Source organism: Microtus ochrogaster, chromosome 1, assembly GCF_000317375.1.
Source record: "Microtus ochrogaster isolate Prairie Vole_2 chromosome 1, MicOch1.0, whole genome shotgun sequence".
Taxonomy (NCBI): Eukaryota; Metazoa; Chordata; class Mammalia; order Rodentia; family Cricetidae; genus Microtus; species Microtus ochrogaster.
The window spans coordinates 45,116,737-45,137,590 of record NC_022009.1 but is presented as its reverse complement, the minus strand read 5'-3'; the positions used below and the strand labels follow the sequence as shown (position 1 = coordinate 45,137,590).

General features: G+C 37.2%; 1 long non-coding RNA gene, 11 other non-coding genes and 1 pseudogene across 35 annotated transcripts in view; all 13 read right to left on the bottom strand.

The window, feature by feature from the left end:
- Positions 1-20,854, bottom strand: part of LOC101981949 — a 35,059-nt gene that overhangs the window by 1,848 nt on the left and 12,357 nt on the right. For 10 of the 24 annotated variants that reach the window (XR_001229514.1, XR_003377265.1, XR_003377267.1 and 7 more), the window contains 14 exons: positions 20,044-20,115; positions 14,674-15,546; positions 13,940-14,069; positions 13,754-13,838; positions 12,961-13,048; positions 10,868-11,056; positions 10,187-10,234; positions 8,926-9,011; positions 7,518-7,604; positions 6,164-6,224; positions 4,494-4,578; positions 3,669-3,753; positions 1,468-1,518; positions 626-706 (listed from right to left, as the gene is read on the bottom strand). This is a non-coding gene — a long non-coding RNA (uncharacterized LOC101981949). Of the gene's footprint in view, positions 1-625; positions 707-1,467; positions 1,519-3,668; positions 3,754-4,493; positions 4,579-5,797; positions 5,901-6,163; positions 6,225-7,517; positions 7,605-8,925; positions 9,012-10,186; positions 10,235-10,867; positions 11,057-12,960; positions 13,049-13,753; positions 13,839-13,939; positions 14,070-14,673; positions 15,547-20,043; positions 20,116-20,854 lie in introns of all 24 variants that reach the window. The other 14 variants (XR_001229534.2, XR_003377277.1, XR_003377274.1 and 11 more) reach the window with 14 other exon arrangements.
- Positions 311-382, bottom strand: LOC113456848. Its single transcript, XR_003377584.1, has one exon. It is a non-coding gene; the product is annotated as a small nucleolar RNA SNORD113/SNORD114 family (small nucleolar RNA).
- Positions 1,151-1,222, bottom strand: LOC113456850. The gene has a single exon (XR_003377586.1). It is a non-coding gene; the product is annotated as a small nucleolar RNA SNORD113/SNORD114 family (small nucleolar RNA).
- Positions 4,108-4,179, bottom strand: LOC113456845. The gene has a single exon (XR_003377580.1). It is a non-coding gene; the product is annotated as a small nucleolar RNA SNORD113/SNORD114 family (small nucleolar RNA).
- Positions 5,777-5,848, bottom strand: LOC113456865. The gene has a single exon (XR_003377598.1). It is a non-coding gene; the product is annotated as a small nucleolar RNA SNORD113/SNORD114 family (small nucleolar RNA).
- Positions 7,127-7,194, bottom strand: LOC113456864 (annotated as a pseudogene).
- LOC113456851 lies at positions 8,086-8,157 on the bottom strand. Its single transcript, XR_003377587.1, has one exon. It is a non-coding gene; the product is annotated as a small nucleolar RNA SNORD113/SNORD114 family (small nucleolar RNA).
- Positions 8,522-8,592, bottom strand: LOC113456867. Its single transcript, XR_003377600.1, has one exon. It is a non-coding gene; the product is annotated as a small nucleolar RNA SNORD113/SNORD114 family (small nucleolar RNA).
- On the bottom strand, positions 9,369-9,438 carry LOC113456877. The gene has a single exon (XR_003377609.1). It is a non-coding gene; the product is annotated as a small nucleolar RNA SNORD113/SNORD114 family (small nucleolar RNA).
- LOC113456844 lies at positions 10,600-10,671 on the bottom strand. Its single transcript, XR_003377579.1, has one exon. It is a non-coding gene; the product is annotated as a small nucleolar RNA SNORD113/SNORD114 family (small nucleolar RNA).
- On the bottom strand, positions 12,563-12,634 carry LOC113456857. The gene has a single exon (XR_003377592.1). It is a non-coding gene; the product is annotated as a small nucleolar RNA SNORD113/SNORD114 family (small nucleolar RNA).
- Positions 13,385-13,456, bottom strand: LOC113456846. The gene has a single exon (XR_003377582.1). It is a non-coding gene; the product is annotated as a small nucleolar RNA SNORD113/SNORD114 family (small nucleolar RNA).
- On the bottom strand, positions 14,279-14,350 carry LOC113456856. The gene has a single exon (XR_003377591.1). It is a non-coding gene; the product is annotated as a small nucleolar RNA SNORD113/SNORD114 family (small nucleolar RNA).

The window sequence follows — 20,854 nt, the reverse complement described above, 5'->3', positions numbered from 1 at the left end:
ACTGAATTTCCTACTAACTCAAAATAAGAACACTGGCCTGTGCTTCTACAATCCACATCATCAGAGAGAAGGGATATATAGAAGCTACTAATGAAATGCCAATACTTCCAGTATGTAGTAGTAATGGCTACATCCTCATTCAATAATTTTAATAAGTGTGATGCCCCATTACTTATAATCTTATCTTATGAATCTATTGATTTTTCATGGATCTATTTGGAATATAACCAAAACCCATTAACAATACCAGCAAGGACATATGTGTCCTCTGTTCTCACATGTATGGAGAGGACCACTTCTAAGAGTCAGTGTGGACCTCAGCCTTCCAGAACTGTAATCAGGATGTGTGACTCATGGGCTACCAGCGGTCATCACTAACCCAAAATAAGACCTTTAATTTCAATTAATTTCTACATTTGTTTATTAATTAATCTGTTATTTTATCAATAACTTTTATGTTACTCTGATGCATAAAGTGTTAAGTGTGGATTAACTGGCATAATGTTTGATAGCCACAGTTATTTCTCAGTCAGCCACAGTTGGCCTTAGTGGATGTTGGATGATGCTTTTACCAATAGTGTAAAGAACCCCCCCAAACTGAGTCCATGGATTTTACCATACTCACATTGGTATCTGTCTTCCTGACATGTAGGGTAACTGTGGACTCGTTGACCAGAATGTGAACATCAGTCAGAAAGCATCTATGCTGACAGTGCAAAGAAGAAAAATTGCAAAAAAAATTATATTCTATCCTTTATTCTTTCATTTTGTCTTCCATTTTTAAGTCACTTGGGTAGGACCTAAACTATCACAGTTTTGTTCACTTGATAAAACAATAATGAATACTCAAGCCCCAAACAAAAGAGGACTCATTATTGTAACTTAAGTGTATTACTCTTATCTAGTACATCACTATGTCATTCATTTCGAAACAAGCATGGTGTCCATACTTGCTACTATTTCTCAAACAGCATGGTTGTCATGCTGAACAATGTTGAGCTGCTTAATTTTTATTTACATATTTGCACAAGGATTCTATAATTAACCCAATTTTAAAAACAAAATGAAAATTTGAAAGATGAATGACATACTTGACCATCCCTAAGCATTGCCTTTAGAATCAGAACATACACACTAGATGCCTGAAGGTATGGAACTCAGACTTCCAGACCTGTTGTCATGATCCACGGCTCATACCCAACAAGATGTCATCACTGATCCAACCTTGGCCTCTAGTTTCTCTGTTCTCTTGTTTATTAGCTGGTGATTCATTCACTAATGAAAATTATATAATTATGAATCATGAAAACCAGCTATCTGAAGGCTACTCAGTGACGATTTCAAAGGACTGGTTTAGTCAACCAAGAATTTCATGACACATGATATTTCTTACTGGGCCATGGGTCCTTGGGTTTCTTTATGAAAACAGGGCAAAGAATTAAAACAAAGACAAAAACTTTGACTCACGTGGGTCCCTATGATGCATGAACCCGGTGACCAGTGATGAAGGCATCTATTCTGAGAGTATAAAATAAAACAAAATATGAATGGAATCCTATTGGGTCCATATTCATTTGTATTTTATCTTTCAGTCATTAGTCAATCAAGAAAGACCGACTCGGAGAAGACTAACCGATATATTTAGAGATTTTTAAGCCCATAATGCTTTGTCTGAGCATTTTAATTTAAACCTTATTGGTGTTTTATTTATATATTGTCATTTCCAATTCTGGGTGTTTATGGGTTTTCTATGTGCATGTCTGTCCCTGCATGTGAATGTCCTTCATTAGCTTTTCTTTCTTTGTTTTTTTCTAATGTTTGTTTGCTGTGTTCTATTCTAGTTTGTCTACTTTCTGCTGTTGTTGCTATTTGCTTGTTTGTTTTCTAAAGTGATGGAGAGAAAGAAGAGGTTGTGTTGGGTGGGTGTGGAGGTAGAGAGGATTAGTGAGGAGATAAGGGACGGAAACCATGATCAGAATATATGGTATGAGAAAACCTAATCTCAATTAAAAAAGAAAGTATCAAGGGGCAAAAATAAAAACAAACAAAAGGTAACTGGTGTGTGATGATACTTTCTCTTGAGAAATCCACTGGCCCCATGGATGGGAAAAGTTTCCCTGTGTTCTCATTCTCAGCCAAGATTGGAATACCTCAGAGCCATTTATCTCTGAATTAACTACCATTATTTTAAATATCATTATTATTTCTTGCTGTAACAAATACAAACTGGCCTTGAAATCACAGTCGTCTGGTGTTAGCCTTTGGGACCACAGGGATAACACTAAATCATTCTCACTGTTATCTCATTTTATTAATCATTTTGGAACAAACAGAATATAGTTACATTTATTTTGGGGAAAAATAAATAGCATTGAACATAGCCTTGACCCTAAAAGAACAAGCCAGAGATATAAAACTATGGTCTTTTTATGGATTAATAGAAGAATTACAGTGTTTTTGAATTCATAAACAGCATCATTCTTATATGTGGGAAATACTTCTCAATCTAACTCTAAATTATGAATAATCTTGTTATAACTTACTCATTGATCTAATTAGAAAAAAAGAAAATAAAAGTCATGAACATGAAAAATAGTATCGTGAATGAAAGAATAAGTTGAAAAACAGGACCCTTGAACATGACTGACTTTACCCATAACACAATATGGATCTCAGCCTTCCAGACATATGGTCATGATCCCATAAAGGTTTAAAGTATAATCAATGATCTTGTCTTCAGATTTCTTTGTGATTCAAAATTACCTCAATAGTACCAATGATCAATGTAGATTAGTAAAGAGGAGGGTTGATGTTGGATCAATGATGGCGCTTTACCCAGCTAACAAGTGCTGATCGCAAAATAAAGAACAGCTTGAAAAACCACTCAGACCAAAACAAAAACACTCACCATGCGCATACCATGTCTGTTCTACAAAGATCAAGAATTGGAAATTGCCTATTGTTATCCATAAATAAAAACACAGGAATAGAAAAACATCAATGTTCTGCTTACTCATTCAAACACACTGCTTGCGTATACAATCACCCTTCTTCTCAGTCATGTAAGTATGTGTCCCATTATGATGTGTTGTTTTAAAAATACACACTGGATATGGCTTTGGCCTTGGCTAAAATCATTATCTGTAATTTTACTTCATGTGGTATCCTAATTCATCCTATCTGAATGAAATTTTTGGCTTGTTGCATATTATCCACATTCTTGTAAATTTAAATATGCCTTGCTGATTTATTTTATTTATATTTATATCCAATTATTAAGGCACATCATCCCTCACAGATGATGCTAGGATAACAAGTATAAACTATATACTTCGCAATCTGGATCTCAGATATCCAGAGCTGTATTGATGATCCACAACTCATATGACACCAATGGTAGTCAGTCTGGCCCTTCTCTATTAATTTTTATTTTATGTTTATTAAATTATAGGTAACTAGTACTACTGAGAACCTAAACAATACATATTTTGCTCTACTGAATATTTCAAAAGAGTTGATCACAAAACTCATACATAGGCTTACTTTGGTGTTAAAAAAGTATTGTTTCACTCACATGGCATGTTAACCATTTGGAAAGCAATGATTCATTAAAAGTAGCTAGTATTAAAAGTAACCCAAATGAAAATGTGAACACTGGCCATACTCACACAGCATCTATCATATGAACAGAGATCAGATCATGGGCCTCATAACGAAGGATGAATGTGGAAGTCAGCTGGAGGGTATTCATCTCTGAGAGTACAAAGCAAAAGAGATCATAAAAAGATTAAGATTCTGTTCACTTCTCCATGTCCCTTTCTTCTTATCATCTAAATGTGCTTTACAAAACTATACATTCTTTCTTGATAAAACAAAGGGTTATGGGTATAACTCTACTAAGAACACTGCAATATAACTTAATTTAATATGGCATCCTCACTCATGTCTGAAGGAACAACTGTGTTTGGTATATAGTTTCAGCACTACTATAGAAGTATGAGTGTAAGATGACTTTTAATTTATACTTATTAGTATTTTATCTAATTTTAAAAGTAGACAATTCCTAATATTGTCACAAAAATCGGTAGGTGCTAGCTCTTTTATGATGTGGAACTCAGACTCCCAGACCTGTAGTCATGATCCACGACTCATACGGCACCAGTGGTCATCACAGATCCAACACCAGACCTCCTCTTCTTTTATAATTTATGTTTGTTTATTGAGCAATTGATCAGGGCTACAATTAATATAATTATGAATCATGACTATGTAAAGGACATGATCATGATACATTCATTCGAGCCCCATAGGATCTTTTGCAATCATGACTCTTTCTTTTGTTACATACTGTAAACTGTCAAACTTTTAAAAATCTATTTTGTGCTACGCTTTGTCAACAGCTGTTCATTGCAGATGATAAATAGTCTTTATCAATACAGAGAACAGCCTTTCGAGGAAACCCAAATGAACAAGAGAACACAGACCGTACTCACACTGTGACAATATTGCTACTCAATAGAGTTGATCACAAAACTCATGACCGAGGGAGAATGTAAAATCAGCTCAATGACATCCATTCTGAAAAAAGCAAGGGAGATCATAAAAAGATTGACAGTCCATCTACCTACCCAGGTAGCCTCCCTACTTTCAGTACTGCTCTCTTCATCCTACATATTGATCTATGTGTGACATTGGGATGTGTTCTCCACGAGAAAACAAAGAGCTGACTCTTAAACTGCCAAGGGCATTTCCTGTAGTGTTAATTCAGATGCTACCCCAGTCATCTGCTCTGGAGCAACCACTGTGTTGGGAATACATTAGCACTCTTAATGTTGAGTTAGGCCTTACTTAGAAAATTCATTAAAAATTTATTTTCTTTATTTAACTATAAAAGTAGACTATTTCTCATGTCTCCGGTCAGGATCATGGTATGATTTTTTTTTTTTATGTAGACCTCAGGCATCTAAACCTACAGTCATGATCCACATATCATATAATACCATTGGCCACCATTAATAATTTAGGCACATTTATTGAGCAATTGATTGCTAGTATTATGAAGACAATTATGTTCAGAAAAATTTAAGGACAAGATCCTTAAAAATACTTAAGAGTTCCTCAAGATCTTTGCTAAGTTGAGTACCCATATTACACAGTTTAATTTAGCAAAATCTTTTTAAATATTGGTCTTACTTGTTCTTCCCAGATAATAAGTAGTCCTTTATCAGTAAAGGAAATAGCCTTTCAAAGTAACCAAAAACAATAAGAACACTGACAATATCCACATTGTATCTTGTTTATATTACAAACTCAACATGTTCATCACAAAGCTCAGGCCCAATGTAGGACGTGTAAATTGCCTTGGGGGTATCCATTCTATGACTACAAATCAGAACGTGGTGGAAAGGACACTGTGTTTACTGCATTTTATTAGGCAATTCGTGTAATCTATCTGCTTATCTTGCCCTTTTCATCTCAACCCTTATCCATGTGTTCTCTGTTGTTGTTATTATTATAAATAACCACCATTTGTTATTCTTTGAGGAAACAGCCAAACATGGCACAGACACTACCAAGAACACTGGCTATAATCTTAGTTTACATGGCACCCGTTAAACAATTGACAGAAGAAATGACTTTGTATATATAATTAGAACTCTTATTGTGGAGCTATGACTTAATTGGTAAAGCCTTATGCAGGTATTTTTCATCTAATCAAATGTAGGAAATCATAACTACAGCTATGATCATGGGTATAACGTAGCTATTCTATGATGTGGAGCGCAGACTCTCAGACCTGTAGTCATGATCCACGACTCATACGGCAACAGTTGTCATCACAGATAAAGCATCAGCCCTCCTTTCCTTGATTAACTTACGCATGTTGGTTGAGTAGTTTACTGTTAAGATATTAAGAATCATAAGTATGTCAGGACAAGATCTATGACTTTATTTGAAAGTTCCTCAGACTCTTTAGACATGCTGAGGATCTAGGTTCATTGTACATTCTTCATTTAATCATATTTTAAACATTGTGCATGATGCACATGCCAAATTTTCTCTGTTGGACCTGGATGCTCTTCTAGGATCTTAAAGTATTTTATCAATACAAGAACAGCCATTATAAGCAACACAATCCCACATAAGAACTGATTGTACTCACACTGTGTCTATTACTGACCATTAAGATCATAATGAAAGCAGAAGGTGGGTGGAAATCCATCCTGAGAGTAAAAATCAGAAGAGAATATAAAAAGATTGACATTCTGTTCACTCATCCATGAACTACGCTACTTGCCTTACCCATCTCTCATCACTCATATAATTATGTGTGACATTGAGATGAGTTCTTCATGGGGGGAAATTAGACCTGGCTGTAACCCTACCAAGAACATAGTTTTAATTCATGTGGTATCCTCAGACACGCTGTATGAATAAACTATTGCATTTAGTATACCTTATCAGTACACTTCCTATGGAATTCTGTCTAATTGAAGGATGCCAATAGGCATGCCACAGTGGTTGGGTAAAGCCCCTGAGGCCTCAATCCTACACAATTAAAGGCAATTAAAGAATTCTGAAATTGGAAGCAAAAGTCTTCATGGAATACCAAAGGGTCAGCCCTGAAAACATATATATGAGAAATGTTATATAAAAACTGAGCAGATTATATTTAGGAATGTGTGTGTGTGTTTGTGTGTGTGTGTCTGCATGTGCACACAAACATGCGCACATACAACAGCATAAATTTGAGTCAGACTCATGAGGGGTATGTGAGAATGAGAGAGAAAAAAAGAGAAGAAAAAATTATATACTTAAAATTTTTTTAATGTAATAAAACTATTTAGTGTAAACAGTTAATTTTGTTCATATTTTTATTTAGTGTAATAGTAAGTTATCATATACTTCTGCTACCATAGTCGTGGGTATAAGCTAGATAATTTATTTTTTAAATTAATTTATTTATTATATATAAACTTTCCAGGATGCAGTGCCAGATCTCATTACAGATGGTTGCAAGCCACCATGTGGTTGCTGGGAATTGAACTCAGGCCCTTTGGAAGAGCAGCTAGTGTTCTTAACCTCTGAGCCATCTCTTCATCCCCCAAGCTAGATAATTTATGATGTGGACCTCAGACACAGACTTGTAGTCACAGTCCGACTCAGAAGCTACCCACGGTCATCATTGATCCAACATCATCCCTCCTCTTGTCTATTAATTTCTGGATGTTTGTGTAATGATGGCTAATTGTAACTTTGGAAATGATCATTAACAACAAATATCCAAGGTGAGATCCCTGACTATACTTCAGGACTAGTCAGCATATCTGGCACATTGGTGATCTCTTTGGTTGGACAAACTTAGTTGAGCAAAAAACTATCGCCTTTGACCCATGCGCCATATTGACAATTGGGCCATGGTTGCACTTGCGGATGACAAGAAGCACATATTTCATCAATACAATAAATAGCTGGTAAAGTATCGGGACAAAGACATGAATATTGACTATACTCACACTGTATCTTTGCTACGAACACAAATAGCGGATCAAGAAGCTGGTGACAGAGGACGAATGTCTAAAATCAGCTTTGGGGTATCTGTTCTGAGAGCACAAGACAAAAGAGAACACACAAAAAAATTGATGTTCTGACTACATACCAATGCAATCTATCCACTTACATTACCCCTCTCTTTTTATCCCTATGTAAGTATCAATCCACTATCAAGTATTCTTCTTGAGAAAAAAAGAAATGGCCAAGAGTCTGAAGCAAAAACGAAAGAAAGAAAGAAAGAAAGAAAGAAAGAAAGAAAGAAAGAAAGAAAGAAACAAACAAACAAACAAACAAACAAACAAACAAACAAACAAAGACATTGCCTACAATTTTAACTCACTGGATATCCCCAGTCATCATGTCCGAATGAAATAGTGAGTTAAGTATATGCTTTTACTACTCCAGCTGTGCAATTATATCTTGATGGAAACTAACTTATCAATTAAGTTTTATATTTTATGTAATTATAAATATAGAATCTCCTTAACAACTGTCAGTAGGATCATGGATATAAACTAGGTCTTTTCTGATGTGGACCCCAGACTCCCAGACCTGTTGTTATGATCCATGACTCATATGGCACCAGTGGTCATCACAGATCCAAGCCTGGCCCTCTTCTTCTCGATTAATTTATACATTTTATAGAGAAATTGATTGTTAGTACTATTGAGATAATTACAAATCAGCAATCAGCCAGGGCTACATAGAGAAACCAAGTCCCAATAAAGGAAAAAAAAGAAAATTACTTTTTTTTTTCAGAGAGGGGGCTGTATTTCAAGACAAGATTTCTATGTGTATCAACAGCTGTCCAGAGATCCACCTGTCTCTGACTCCTGAATAACGTTATTAAAGACATGAGCCACCATGTTTGACCTATATTTATTTTTATTGATATTTTGTCTAATTGAAAAAGTAGGTTATTATTAATATCATTAAGATCATGGGCATATATTAGGTATTTTGTGAGGTGAACTTCAGACTCCCCAGACCTGCAGTCATGGTACATAAGTCATATGCCACCTGGTCATCATTGATCCTACATTAGTGCTCCTGTTTTGTGTTAACTTATATTTATTGAGCAATCAATCACTGGTATTATAAAGATGTCTGTGTATCACAGAAATCCAAAGACAAGATCCTTAAGTATACTTCAAAGCACCTTGGGATCTTTTGATATGATGAGTGTCTCTTTCATTACACTTTTTAATTTGGTAACATTTTTTAAATATTGTGTTTCATGCACAATCTAGATGAACATGTTGGCCACAATGGCTCTTCCAGGCTGATAAGGAGACCTTTATCAATACATGAACAGACATCAAAAGCAATACAAACCCAGGATGAGAAGACTGAATGTAAGAATGGACTCACACTGTGTCTATATTATGAACCCAAAGCGCTGACCATGAAGATCGCCACCAAAGAAGGTGTAAATCACCTTTGGGGAGAAATCCATCCTGAGAGTAGAAAGCAGAAGAGAATAGGAAAAGATTGGCATGCTGTTCACTCATCCATTCACTAGTTACTTGCTGTACCTATCTCATATCACGGCATTATGATGCATTCTTCATGAGAAAACAAACATTACACCAGGCTTTGAGCCAACTGCCAACATTGCCTATGATTTTACTTCAGGCAGCTTCCTCAATCATGCTGACTGAATGAAGTACTGTATTTTGCATATATTTTATACACTTCCTATGGGGTTATGTTTTACTGGAAAGCGCCTTGACGATTTACTTTAATTTACATTTTTGCCCATTTATTAAAGTAGACTATCACTCATATCTTCTGCCAGGGACAAGGATGATGATGTGGAACTCAGAACCTTAGGCCCGTACTCATGATCCACGGCTCATATCAGAGTTGTTCATCATTGATCCAACATCATTCCTTCTCCTCTGTATTTCTGCATTCTTATTGAGCGATTGATCACTAGTACTATTGAAAGAATTATGAATCACAAAAACCTAATGATATAATTCTTGAGTATCCTTGAGATCTCCTCGGGATACTGCAATGTTGAGTATCTATTTTGGTATACATTCTTAATTTGACAAAATATTACTAAACACCATGTTCATGCACATTGAATATTAAGCATTTGGCAATGGATGCTCATCTCAAATGATATACAATCTTTATCAATACAAGAACAGCATTTCACAGCACCCCAAATCAACACAAGGTTTTATGCTGTGCCTATACTATAAACCCAAAACTATACTATAAATCCAAAACCCACACAGACTCGCTCATATGCAAGAAGAGGTCCTCATGGGTCCAACATCAGCCCTTCACTTCTTTATTAACTCTTATGTGTTGACTGACGAATTGATCACAAATAGTATTGAAATGATTATGAATTAAAAACATAACGACAAGATCTTTAAATATATTAGAGAGCTCAGCATCCTTTGCCATGAGCATCCTTTGCCATGATGGTCTCTTTTGTTGCCATGGTGAGTCTGTTACTTATTCTTAATTTACCTAACTTTTTGCGTGTCGAGCACCTGCCATATTAACCTTTTAGTGACACTTGCTCTTCTCAGATGATAATAATCCTTCACCAATACAGTGAACTGTTTTGCAAAGCACACAAAACTAAGAGAAGAACATTGACAGTACTCACACTTTGTCTATATTGCTCATAACCAAAGATCAGCCTGGTGGCTCCATTCTAGGAGTACAAAGCAAAAGAAAATATGGTTGGAATTCGGTTCACTCATCCATGCATTCTGTCTGCTGGTCTTTCTAACTCTCATCGGAGTGTACATTAAACTATGTCTTGTTCTTATTGACAAAACAAATGGCAATGGTTCTGACCCTACCAAGAACATTGGCTTCACGTATAGTTTATAAGGCATCTCAAAGGCTCTGTCAGAAAAACTGGGTTGGTTTAGTATATATGATTGCTACTTGTCCTGTGGAACCATGTCAAATTTAAGAATGCGTTACCAACTTATTTATTTTGTATATACTTATAAAAGTAGATTATCACTCATATCTGCTGCTGGGATCTGGGACATAATCTAATTTTAGGATGTGGACCTCAGACTTCCAGACCTGTATTCATGATCCACGAATCATATGCCACCCATTGTCATCACAGATCCAACATCAGCCCTCTGATCCTCTATTTATATCTATATTGTTGTTGAGCAATTGATCAATTATAAATCAGGAAAATGTCCTTGAGCAAACATCAAACATTTACAGGATCTTTTACCTTGTTGAGCATTTGTTTGATTTTAAAATCTTAATTTGGAAAAACGTTGCTAAACACACTATTTTACATAGAAACTTTATTTACCGTTTGGACATAGTTGGTCTTCCAGAGGACGAATAGTATTTCAACAATAGTGTGCGTAGTCCTTAAAAGTACCAAGTTGGAGGCATGAACACTGACTACATGCAAATGTGTCTATCTTAGGGCTACAAGGATTAGAGCAGGAATCTCACAAGCAAGGAAGAATTTATACATCAGCTTAGGGCAGCCATTCTAAGAGTACAAAGAAAAAGAGAACATAAAAAAAAGATTGGCATTCACTATTCTTCTCCATGCAATATGCCCACCTTAAATTTCCACACTCCTTATGCTTACTATATGTATACAGTGAATACAGTCATGACACTGGCCCTACCAAGAACATTGCCTATGGTTTTATTTGATGTAGCATGGTATTCTCAGCCATCAAATCCAAAAGAACTGTTTGATCTAACATTTTAGTACGATTCTTATAAAATTATGTATTGATTTAAAAAAGATTTCCTCATTTATTTTCACTAATATTTTATCTAATTATAAAAGAAAACAACTCTTACTATCTGTCACTAAGATAATGGGTATAAAGTAGGTATTTTATGCTATGGACCTCCCCTTCGCAGACCTGCAGGCACAATCAGCAACTCATACAGCAGCAGCAGTCACCATTAATCTGCTTCTCTATTGATTTACAGGCTATTGGCCACTAATGCTACTGAGATAATTGTACATCACAAAAATTCAAGGACAAGACTCTTAAGTATACTTCAGAGTTTCCAAGGCTCTTTCACCATGATTAGTGTCTATTTTGTTATGCACTCTTAATCTGGAAAAAAATGAACATGGTGTCTCCCTCATATGCTATATTAACCCTTTGGTGATGGCTGTTCTTATCAGATAATAAGTGAGTCTTTAATCAAAATATGCACAGTCATTAAAAGCGACATGAACCAACACAGGAATGTTGACTATATTCATACTGTGTCTATATTATGAATCCAAAGGGCTGAACATGAAGCTCACATCAAAGTGAGAATTTGCAAATCAATTCGGGGGAGAACCATTCTGAGCCTATAAAGCAGGGAATATAAATATATTGGCATTCTGCTCACTCATGCATGTTCTCTGTGCGCTGGTCTTACTCCTCTCCTCTTATGGCTCATTTACATATGCATCGCACTACTGTAAGTTCATACTGAGAAAACACAGGGCTGCTCCTCTGACTCTATCAGAACATCGCCTATAATTTTAATTCATGCGATGAACTCAGCCGTCTCATCTGAATGAGGGATTATTTTGGGTATATATTTTAATACACTCATGCAATTAAGTCTTGATTATAAGATGACATAGAAATTGTATTTATAGTTTACGTAACTGTTAACGTAGATTATTCCTAATATCTGTCACTGAGATAATGAGTTTATACTAAGTATTTAATGAGGTTCTGCAGTTCACTCATTCACGCCCTCCAATTGCCTGTCTTCTCTCTTTCCTAGTACTCCACATCCAAGACTAATATGTCTGCTTCTTAAGAAAGCAAATGGCCATGGAACTCATGGCTTTAATTATGGTTCAGATGGCATCCTTAGTTATATATTACGGTATATTATTAGGACTCTTCTTGTGAAGTTCCACCTTAATTGGAATACATGCTACAAAATATGTTTTCAACTAGGCGTAAGGTGAGACGAGCACTCATAATTGCTGCCAATGACTGTGGTACAAGCTAGCTATTGCTATGTGAACCTCAGACTCCCAGATCTGTAGTCATGATACGAGAATCATTTACCACATCCGGTCATCATTGATCCAACATGAGCCCTCACCTACTCTGTTAAGTTCTATGTGTTTTTGAGTAATTACTCAGAATATTAAGATAGTTATGAATCACCAAAATCTAATGGCGAGGTCCTTGAGAATAATTCAGACCTCTGCAGGATCGTTTATCCTGCTGAGTAAATAAATTACGATTAATATAATTTTAATTTGGCAAAATTTTGTTAAACATTATAATTCATACACTGGCCATGGTTATAATTTTGCCAAGATTGTTTCTCCATATTATAGCAGTGTTCCATCAATACAATGAGCAATCTATGAGCAATATGAACCAAGACATGGACACTGACGATACCCACACGGTGTCTTTCCTGTGAACACAGAGGCTGGATCACAAGGTTCCGTTTCAAGTCAGACTGTATAAAATCAGCTTGTAGGGTATCCATTCTGAAAGTATAGAACAGAAGAGGTTATAAAAAGATTGACATTACTCTATGCAGTTTTCTTCTTAAGAAAACAAATGGTCATAGCTGTGACTCTACCAAAAACACTAATACAGTTTTACTTTATTTGACATCTGAGTCATCGCTGGTGAATATACTACTGTATTTAGCATATATAGGTTGTTCCTTTGTGGAATTATGTCTTGATTGGAAAATGAGTTCTATCATTTTATATTATTTTATCATGTTACAATAATATCTATACTCATCTATTTAGAAAATAGGCTATCCCTTACATACATGACTAAGATAACAGGTAATACCCTAGACATTTTCTGATGTGAACCTCAGACTTCCAGACCTGTAGTCACCATCCACGACTCATACAGCACCCGCAGTCATCATTGATCCAACATCAGCCCTCCTCTATTAATTCAGGCACATTTATTGAACAATTGATCACTAGTACTACTGAGGCAATTGTAACTCACAAAAAAACTAAGTACAAGATCCTCAGGTATAATGAAGAGTTCCTTAGTGTCTATGCAATGAAAAGGACCATTTTCATTACATATCCTTAATTGGATAAGAACTTATCAAATCTTGTGTTTCAAATACATTCAGCATTGGCCATAGCTGGTCTTTTTAATACAGTAAATGGCCTTTAGAAGCATCAAGAAGACAACATCCGAACACAAACGGTACTCACACTGTCTGCATTACAGTCTAAAACAGCTCATTATGAAGCTGATGAGCGAGGGAGAGTGAAAATCCGCGTGGGGGCGGAATCCATTCTGAGAGTACAAGACAGAAGAGATCATTAAACAAAAAAAATGACATTTTGTTCACTCCCTCAGTGACTCGGCTTGTATGCATTAATATCTCGATCACTCACCTAAGTATGTATGACACTGTCATATGATCTACTAAGGACAGAAACACTGGACATTGCTCTGACAATACAAAGAAGGCTCTTAGCAGTTTACTTCCTGTGGAATCTTCAGGCATCCTGTCTTCATGAGCTCCTGTGTTCATGAATATGTTAACAGCACATTTACTAATAGACTGCTAGTATTACTACTCAGTATTATTTTGGAGATTTTCTTGCCCCCTCATTTATTATGTTTTACTCTAATTACAAATATGGAAAAAAAAACTCATGAACACAAATATTATAACACGCTTTACCATATCTAACATTTTATCACATTTTCCTCTCTACATGTGTTCTGGTGTGGACCTCAGACTCCCAGACCTGTAATCATGATCCCCAGATCATACATCATCAGTGCTCATCACTGGTCCCACACCACCCTTTTCTTTCTTCTTCACTCTCGACGTCTGTATCACTTAACTAGCCGTGTCACTGACATTCTTACCATAACTATTCATCACAAACTCCTAGCACAGGATCCTGATGGATTAAAGCTATATATATTCAACAGATCTATGCAACCCTGACTCTGACTTTTCTCTTAACTTTGGAAATCCTCAACACTGTGTTCATGGTCATATTTAATTGAGAACACAGTTACAGATGCCTAACAGGAACCTACGCATGCCTTTACTAAGACAGGAGCGTTTTATCAAGGCCACCCAAAGCAAAAGAAGAACTTTGCCTCCACTTACATCAGTTCCCTTGATCTTTAAACTTGAGGCTAGGAAAACCATGGACCTCGCAGCCAGGAGACAATGGGTCAGTCATCATCCATCAGAGGGAACAAAGCAGGAAAAAAAAATAAAAAGGTTATGTCTACATTTCTCCTTTCAATATTTGTTATTTAGGATTCAGGTTGTAAGGATGTTATCTTGAGAAATCAAGTAAGACTCAAAATTAGAATTAAGGTGTTAACCCATACTGGGGCTTAATCTATTAATTATACTTCATATGTGAACTTGGATAGATTTTATATAATCTTTATGCCAATTAATCTTAACAGGCTTCTGTGTTTTCTACATGTCGTAGCAGAATTTGTAGTCAAATATTTTCTAATTGATAAATGTCTCAAAATGTTCATTTACATTTGCCTTTGTGTATATATTTGTATCTTGTTTCATTGATCCACTGAGAAAAGAACATGCATAAAAGTGCCTGATTCTAATGCACAGTACATGCTCCACAGGCCTAAATTCCATCCCCTGGCTAGCGGAGGGAGTACCTGAGATGTGTTGTTTTGTGAACCTCAGACAGAAAAATTGTCGTCATCGTCAGTGACTTATAGTGCTGACCCTTGTCATCATCGGTCCGTGTTAGCCGTCTTCTTCTCTAGTAATGTGTGCCTATGGCTTTGTTTTCTTCTTCAGAACAACCAGATCTTTTGCTCAGATATCACTGATACTCTATAATAACACAGAGTATCCCATTGAGAAAAACAATACATTTAAATATTACTCACACAGGTTTTGGGGTCTTCTTGTAAATTCCTGAGAAAAAGTGTAGGGTTTGTGAGCAGGGTCCAGTGCTTAAAGCAGACCAAAGCCATTGCTTCTGAGGGATGAGCACTGTGGATGATGAAAATGTAACGACTTAGTTTATGTACGCTTAGCGAAATTTTTTCTTGTAGATATTTAGATGTTTGTGAATCGGTGGTAATAGCTATGTATTTTCACTTAATAAAATGTAAGTCTTTGGGTCTGGTTCATTTCAGAGAGTAATACTTTTTGTAACATTTCTATAATAAAATTTTAAGAAATTAAGAATGTCAACTTTTCTTTCTTTTAAGTATGAAAGCTAAGACCTACAATGCACCAAGACTGTCCATCTGTCTGTCTGCTACACATGCCCTGCTCACTGTGGGAGATGAAACCCTCCTGAGGGAAGCAATGTAGAAGGAAAGAGATCCTGACGTGGTCTCTGCAGCTGTCAAGAGGAAATATGCACAGTCATCTGGAAGCTGATGGGATTTTTTTATCCCTGCAATCTCAAGGAGATGGACAGAAGCTGTATAATTCTATAGTGTGTCAAAACAAATAAATACGATCACCATGGCAAAAAACGTGAGGGCTGGGTTTACTTGCCTTCTCTAGAGAATCGGGACCAGAAAAACCATGAGTGGCATTTTATAACAAAGGTCCTCCCTGGCCTACACTTGGGCCTCATTAATTGAGATACTAAAATCCCTAGTCTATGATAGTGCTGTTACTGTTGTCAGTTCAGAGCCATCAGACAATACTAGCATGAGATTATATTATATGTTCAGTAATTTAATTGTTTAATTAAACCGAGGAATGGAATTGAAATGCAATAAAAAGTTCACCAGAAATCCCAGGCGTTCACCTGGGTCATGTTGTCAGCCTAGACTCATGGGTGAGCCCTCCTCGACTGCGATTTCATTTAGTGAATCATCACATTAAATAAATATTTTGTCCTTTCCTTAATTAAAAAAATACCCACAACATATCTGAAAAGAACAAACATTTATCCAGGTATTCCTTGTCTTGCAGCATCGGCCTTAATCGATGCCTTCCTAGAGCTCAGAGCCTCATAAATACATTAGTAATGATTCCTAGCGCGTTAGGCACTCACACATTTGGAAGAGAAACAACCCTTTTTTGTGTGTGTTCATTTATAGGGTCCTCGGTTGACTTACACACTGCTTTAATGCACAGAAACCCAAGAGTACAACCCGTACTATTTTTGATTTCCGGATTAACTGCATATCCTTTTTTTTTAAAATTTATTTATTAAAGATTTCTGCCTCCTCCCAGCCACCACCTCCCATTTCCCTCCCCCTCCCCCAATTAAGTCCCCCCCACCCCAGCCCGAAAAGCAATCAGGGTTCCCTGTCCTGTGGGAAGTCCAAGGAACCTCCATCCAGGTCTAGTAAGTTGAGCATCCAAACTGCCTAGGCTCCCACAAAGCCAGTGCGTGCAGTAGGATCAAAAACCCATTGCCATTGTTCTTGAGTTCTCAGTAGTCCTCATTGTCCGCTATTTTCAGAGAGTCCGGTTTTAAGTGCATATCCATAAGAGCTAATGAATGGGATTTTTTTTTTTTTTTGGCAATGTAACTCAGAGTTACAGGGCTTAACCAAAGTCCTCTGTTCAGATATTCCAGGGTACTCCTCATTGATCCATAAGCAATCTTTGACCTCTTTCTTTTTCTTCCAGAAACAGTTTTGTTTATTGACCAATTCATCGTCTCACTGGCAGCAAATACAATAAATATTCATGTATTTGAAAGAAATAGTCAGAAACAATAAGTTTGTGTGGACCCAAGGGCTCCTCGTAGGTTCTTTTCTCCTAGCTTAGCTCTTTCCTGACCTTTTCCCAGAGGCCTTCAGTGAACCGTGGGGGGATCAACTCACAAGGCTGCCTCACTGTCCTCACGTCTGTCCCTCTTTCCTCTTCTGTGTGTCCCTACAGTATGAGGGACCCTATGATAGCACGCAATGCTACTAACTGCATCTCCAACACAGCCCCCCATATCCTCAGGTAGCTGCCAAGTACCTGAACTGTGGACAGTGCAATGGAGAAATTGAATTTTACATTTCACTACACTTTAATTACTTTAGCTATGAGCAGCCTTGTGTGTATGATGGCAGCCCCATTGGACATGCAGCCTGAGATGTTATGAGCAGATAACTTACAAGGAAACTGCAGTACGTACACAAAGTGTTTTGTGAGTAATATATGCCAACTGGACTCATAGCAATTGTCTCATAATACATTCATATCATTGGTCTGTAGATAAACACTTCAAAGAAATCAGCCCTGATTGGCAAGACTCATTATGTAGTCTTAATCACAGTGGCAACAGCCAAACTCCCATCTCAAAGAGGAATTCAGTCACCTAGATTCTTCATTCTATGGTGTCAGCTACCAAGTTTTAAAACAATGAGCCATTTAGATTTAGAACATTTTAAAAGCCATTAATTTCGTACTAAAATACTCACAAAATCAATTCGCATTTTTCTCATTGACCAAAGAATAGGCTACCTTTTCAATTGTCTATTGTTGAGAAGGACGGATGTGCCTATCAAGCAACAAAAGGTCACAGAACTTTTAGGAGAGAAACTTTCACAGAATGGGATGGATTGGTTCGTATTCCATTAGCAAGTGACCAATGAGCTACACTGTCATGCAATCTATGCATTTACTGATTCATGTATTCCAGAATGCGAAGAATCGCGTATTATCTATTGTATTATTCTGAAGACAACACTCACTGATCACCATTCATTTTCAGATTTGATGCCGTCTGCAATTTGGACAATAGCCCTGTCTATCAGGCTGCACACTCTTCAGTGTGGTAGCCACCATGGCGTATGGCTTGGGAAGTGGCTACTATGGCTGAGAAACATTATTTTTTTACCTAATTTGAACTTCACTGTTTATCATGAGATGCATCTGAACAGTGGGGTTTGATTAACTAGTTCAGAAAGTAGAAGGTGCCTAGTCTTTGTCTTGGGGAACTTGAAGAGGGTGGGGAGAATTGATTAACTAATTAATTAATAGTGTGTTTGTTTACATTTTTTGTTCTTAATTTTAAAATTAAAAAAAATAAATTACCTTTGAGGTAAGGTCTTGTGATGTAGCTAAAGCTAGCCTGGAATTCGCAGTAATCCTCCTGCCTCAGCCTACCAAAGATTTAGATTACAAGCATACTCAACAATTCTTATGCCCCTCTATAATGGATTCAGGCATGAAGTTATATCTTTTACAGGCTTATAATAATAGCAACCATGTTCATCAACCCTCAGGATAATGTGCCAAAACATTAAGTGATGTTTCTATTTGTCCATTCAATTGTTATAAAATGACCCACAAATCCATTTGAAAATAGAACAATTAAGTTTCTCAGCCAGCCATATTATTGTGTTGCATTTTTCTTTCCAGATGAAAAGGAGAGGGAGGACCTGTAACAATCATTCAGTTACAGGGTTCAGGCTTTGTCCGCCCCCCTGGCGCAATGGTTAGTCATTAATTAGCCTTTGAGGGTCTGTTAATTGTGTTGTTTACCAACAAACTTTTTAGTGTGCTTAGGAAAACAGCTCATTGTATTAAGTTGTTAATGAATGTGCTTATTTATATAGCGTTACTAGTTTGATACTATACTAAATGCATAACTTAGTTATGTAAGAGTATTGGTACATTTTAAAAGAAGTCATGCTATGAGCGACTCAGCACCAACACCAAACAATGGCAAGTCCTCTCACAGAAATGAACAGCAATCTTTGCTTTATTAGCCCCTTTCCTAACTGAATAAGGCAGAGCCCTTTTTGTCTTTTGCTGGTGTATTGATTGTCATTAATAGTAACTCAACACACGTAAACAATGAAAACCCAAACACACGTTCCCCATGCGCACAGCAGACCCCACAGTCACAGTCTAGGATTAATCAAGACATTGAATTCGGATACCCCAGGCATAGCCATCGTCAAGCCACAGGTGGTATTCTCTACTTTTATTCGGGCATATTATTCTCAACTTATTCATTGATTCACAAATGCTACAATAAATATCCATGAATTAAGGAAGGAAAGTGCCTTGAAGACACAAACATGTCTCGACAGTGCATATCCCACAGAGCGACAGCCTGCCCATTCTGCTGAGAGGCTCAAGAGGGCAAATCTGAATGAATCCAATTCTGTGCACCCTATCAATTGCTGTCATTCAAGGAGCTGTGTCGGAGCTTCTTTCACTTTGTATTTATATTTTACAGGTGGCACAATGAACCACCATCTGATGAGAAGATTTGCTGTTTTATTACAGTTGCCCCTCAGTGAGGGGACCGTGAACGCAATACAATGGAGAAGTGTCTGGGTCCATTATGATCTAAATCACATTAAAATATTCTGGAAATGGTTGAAAAGCACTCATCTTTTTATCCCGAGGAATTTGGCTGTGCTGAAGTGGATCCATCCCGATTGCTAGCTCACAAAATATTTCCATCACTGTCAAGCTCATAGCCACCTGGAACCTGAACCTCGGGGACCATTCTATGGACACGATGGCACCCCTCTCCCAACAAGGACGAGGCCTTTCCTTCTCACTTACATCTTTTCCAGAGGCAAACAGGCAAGATCTTCCCCAGAAGGTAGTCACGAAGCCACACCAGCTGTGCTCATTCTGAGGAGTAAAGGCAAACATGCAAATGAATTAGTGTCATTTAGCTGCTGAGGAGGAACCACAGTTGGGGGGTGATCAATTAGCCATAAACGGTTTGCGTTCCGGTTGTAACACTCGGGAAGGCGGCAGTCCTTTATATTTACTGCTTTATGGGATTTGGAAGCGAGAACAGCACTTTATATTTATGAACCTGCATTAGTTTTTATTTTAAATAATGTAATGTACACCACTGAACCCAGCAGTAAAAAAAAAAAAAGGAAAGAAAAATAACTCTAATTATTGGGAACAGCTGGTGCGTTTGTTACCAACATACATAAGAACAAAGTTGTCCTTTCAGTTGGACATTGCGAAAAGCTAGAGAGGACAGATTTTCCATATGGTACAATCTCTGGGATGGTCCAAGCTCAATTTTCCTGGGTAAGTGCAGGCTCATGTTACCCAGTGTATGCATGCGTGTGTGCGTGTGTATGTGTGCGTGTGCATGTGTGCATGTGAAAGTGCACGTGTGTGCATATAAGTACGTGTGTATGAGTGTGAGTGCATGTATGTGTGCGTGAGTGTGTGTGCATGTATGTATGTGTGTATGCATGCGTGTGTGCGTGTGTGTGTAAGGCCAGAGGACAACTTTGGGTGCTGGTCAGAAGCTAACCATCTTGTTTAATGAGGTTATGTCTCTCACTGGCTAGTCAACAAGAGCTAGAGATCTACCTGTCTATTCCTTCCCGGCACTGGGGTCCCC